Source organism: Entelurus aequoreus, linkage group LG18 (genome assembly GCF_033978785.1).
Source record: "Entelurus aequoreus isolate RoL-2023_Sb linkage group LG18, RoL_Eaeq_v1.1, whole genome shotgun sequence".
NCBI classification, from domain to species: Eukaryota; Metazoa; Chordata; class Actinopteri; order Syngnathiformes; family Syngnathidae; genus Entelurus; species Entelurus aequoreus.
Window position 1 is genome coordinate 20,249,937 of NC_084748.1, and position 4,428 is coordinate 20,254,364.

Below are 4,428 nucleotides of genomic sequence, written 5' to 3' on the forward strand. Positions count from 1 at the left end.
AAACATAGTGAAACCTTATTTCTGAGTCTGACTAACTTAAAAACTATAATTATTTTTTACAGTGTACCAAAACAGTGTCTTAGCAGTAGTCAAAAGTTGAGAAAACGCAAAAATCTTGTTGCATCATGTTGCCTTGAAAATTTGCGTTTTCTCAAATGTCTTTTTTTTTACAGTGTAGGTGTGGTGAAATTTGTCCTCTGTATTTGACCCATCCCCTTGTTCACCCCCTGGGAGGTGAGGGGAGCAGTGGGGAGCAGTGGGGAGCAGTGGGGAGCAGTGGGGAGCAGCGGCGCCGTGCCTGGGAATAATTTTTGGTGATTTATACCCCAATTCCAACCCTTGATGCTGAGTGCCAAGCAGGGAAGAATGCTGGTATGAGCTTTTAAACATAACCCGTTAACTGCTGCCAATCAAATGGTGAATAAGATACTCTTTAGGGTTCATATGTTTGTAAATCTGACTGTGATGAAGTCAGTGCCTCACCTGACATGAACCTCACCGCACGCCACTGATATTAAGTTAAAGTTAAAGTTAAAGTACCAATGATTGTCACACACACGCTAGGTGTGGTGAAATTTGTCCTCTGCATTTGACCCATCCCCTTGATCACCCGCTGAGAGGTGAGGGGAGCCGTGGGCAGCAGCGTAGCCGCGCCCGGGAATCATTTTTTGGTAATTTAACCCCCAATTCCAACCCTTGATGCTGAGTGCCAAGCAGGGAGGTAATGGGTCCCATTTTTATAGTCTTTGGTATGACCCGGCCGGGATTTGAAATATATATATACACTACCGGTCAAAAGTTTGGGGTCACATTGAAATGTCCTTATTTTTGAAGGAAAAGCACTGTACTTTTCAATGAAGATAACTTTAAACTAGTCTTAAGTTTAAAGAAATACACTCTATACATTTTAAACAAGCTTTATTTTATTAATTATGACTAAAAAGACACACACACACATTATTTATATATATATATATATATATATATATATATATATATATATATATATATATATATATATATATATATATATATATATATATATATATATATATATATGTATATATATATATATATATATATGTATTATATATATATATATATATATATATATATATATATATATATATATATATGTATATATATATATATATATATATATATATATGTATATATATATATATATATATATATATATATATATATATATATATATATATATATATATATATATATATATATATATATATATATATATATATATATATTAGGGCTGTTAACATTAATTCATTACGCATAAAAAAAATATCACCTTAGCATAAATACATGAAGAAAATTTACAGGCAGTGTAAAGTGCAGTCATACACACACACACCCACACACACACACACACACACACACACACACACACACACACACACACACACACACACACACACACACACACACACACACACACACTTATATATATATATATATATATACACTACCGTTCAAAAGTTTGGGGTCACATTGGAATGTCCTTACTTTTGAAGGGAAAGCACTGTACTTTTCAATGAAGATAACTTTAAACTAGTCTTAACTTTAAAGAAATACACTCTATACATTGCTAATGTGGTAAATGACTATTCTAGCTGCAAATGTCTGGTTTTTGGTGCAATATCTACATAGGTGTATAGAGGCCCATTTCCAGCAACTATCACTCCAGTGTTCTAATGGTACAATCTATACATAGGTGTATAGAGGCCCATATCTGAAAACAGTTTAGCTCGTTACAGAAGCTACAAAACTGACCTTCCTTTGAGCAGATTGAGTTTCTGGAGCGTCACATTTGTGGGGTCAATTAAACGCTCAAAATGGCCAGAAAAAGAGAACTTTCATCTGAAACTCGACAGTCTATTCTTGTTCTTAGAAATGAAGGCTATTCCACAAAATTGTTTGGGTGACCCCAAACTTTTGAACGGTAGTGTATATATATATACACACATACACACACTCACATACAGTATATGTATGTATGACATCATGCAAATTTGACAATTAAGTCATTTCAAATATCATTAATCATAACTGATCTTAGTGGGAAAAATGTTTGTGTATTCGAGTAAAAACAATGATAGAAAACCATGCGATAATGTAATTTAATGTAAAGCTGCAAGGGCAAGAGCATAGTGACCACAACATGCTGTTCCCAAGTAAACTCAACCACTAAACCAAATAGTTACGTTTGTAAACCATGTCTGGAAAATAACCCAGCTATTACTAATTACTATTAGCGAATAGCGAGTAACTAATATTAATTAATAGTTTAATGATTAAAACAATAATCACATTATAACAGTGTGATGAGCTGTCACTCTTAACATAAGCGACTTACATTCTTTACATCAGCAACTTGCTTACGCAGCAATTGGTAACTTTCCATAACTCAACAAGAGTCAGAGCAACGCAGGAAACAGATGCCGAAAGTTCGGGGTTGGAACTGATGTTATTAATAGAAATATGCATTCATTAAGATGACATACACTTACGAGAGTTTTTTTCATTTAATTTTAAGGTGCCAAAAAGACAATGATGTAAACATCCCAAGCCATTAGACAAAAATCTAACTCTTTAATATATACAAATATAAAGATGGGTGGTGGCAGATATACTGTTCTTTACAGAGTCTCGATAGATTTAGGGTCTTACGTCCCACACAGTGACACCAATTGTAAATATGTACAGTTGAAGTAAACACACTGCATGTTTGACGTCCCCTACTGACATTTGAAGTCGTTGCATCAGAGGGCTCAATGTAACCTTTGGTGGTGTTTGGCTGGCAGCAAACTGGCAAAGGATTTATTTATCGCCTATGTAACCTGAGCGGCTTTCGACATGAGGACACTATCTGTCAAAATAAGGCATGTTCTTTGATACAGGTGCAAACGTGTGACTTGGCAGAGCCCAGCTAATACTGTCTATGAATACCTTCCTCCCTAGCCACAGGTCTCCATTACGCTGCCTTCCAGTACTTTTCCGCTGCCCACCACTTCTCCATCCCCGCCCATTTAATCTCCTGCTTTTTGATAGGTTATTATCCACTAGCACCCAAATTGTATGTAAATATTTACTTTCATTGTATTCTGTACATGCATATTTACAAAGACGGACTGTCAAATATCAATTTAAACAGAACAATATAGTTTTTTTTAGAAAGAATAAACAGAAGACCCACTAAGAAAGTGGAGAGTAATTACAGTATATGCAAACCATCCATAATATTATCTCTCATTCTTCCCTCCTAATCGTTTTTAAAGCAGCTTTCATCAAGTATTAAATAACTGGATCAGAACCAAGTAGAACACCTCAGGGACTATGTTATTGATGAAGAGGACCAGGTAAATACAATGTGTCAGTGAGATCATCAAAGGGTACTGCTATGAAAATAACACATTTGTTGCAGGAATTACAAACATGGCACTTTTGTGACAAAAACACAAACACCACTAATACAGTTAATAATACATTTAGGTTTTGTTTTTTTCCAAATTGGTCCTTTTATTTGCACAGTGTAATCTCCATTATTCAAATTACAGGCAACTGCATCAGTAGCACTAAATTGACAATACAAAGACAACGAATGTACACCAGGGGGAGACTCACTAGAACGATTGTTAAAAATAACACAAAACGCTATTAGGCTCATATAGGTATGTGTCTAATCCCAATTTGAAAAGAAATGTCAAGTACACATGCATCCATTAACTTTAAAGTTCATCCAATACATCTGCATACAATCAAACCAAAACCTAAAAATATGAGGGGCTAATTCAACAAACACAATATGATACTTACCTGAAACGTGGATGAAAGTGATATACACCAGGTGATTAAGTCAGTTCAGGGGGTAAAAAAATATAAAATATGTAGACCCACCAGGAATGGTGCTCACCCTGCCAAAAGACTATGGCAACACAAGGAAACAAAATGGGCTTGGTCAATTACTTTTCTCTTCAAAATAAAAAGTAAAATCAAATGTTTTTTTTGTCTTTAAGAAGGTGTAGAAACAACAACAACAAAAATCTGTGGAGAGTTTAAAAGTTGGGTTTCACTCATTAGACGCGGTCAATGAGGGAGGATGGAACTCTCCAGAAGCAGCACCAAGTCTTTATTTTAAAGCTCACCAAGTGGGCGCAGCCAAATGTCAAACGCGAGCTGATTGGTGGCTACTCCAAGGCTCCTGAGTAATAGCCATTTAGATGGCTTCTCAATGCAGTGGGAGGCCCAACCCACGTGGGCGATCCATATGGGGCCTGCTGTGAAGGGACACTACACTACAGCTCCTTAACCTCCCCCTCTGCTGGTCACTTAGGCCATCATATTTTTTTTCAAGATTTTGCCTTAAATTGGGTCAAGCAACACATTTTTGGTGGGTCTCTCGATTTT

General features: G+C 35.8%; 1 protein-coding gene across 1 annotated transcript in view; it reads right to left on the reverse strand.

The window, feature by feature from the left end:
• Positions 1 to 4,115, reverse strand: part of LOC133633927 (high affinity choline transporter 1-like) — a 49,306-nt gene extending 45,191 nt beyond the window's left edge. Inside the window, exon 1 of the mRNA XM_062026743.1 lies at positions 3,838 to 4,115. The gene's annotated coding sequence lies outside the window, so the exon portion shown is untranslated. The remainder of the gene's footprint in view (positions 1 to 3,837) is intronic.
• Positions 4,116 to 4,428: the final 313 nt, after the last annotated feature.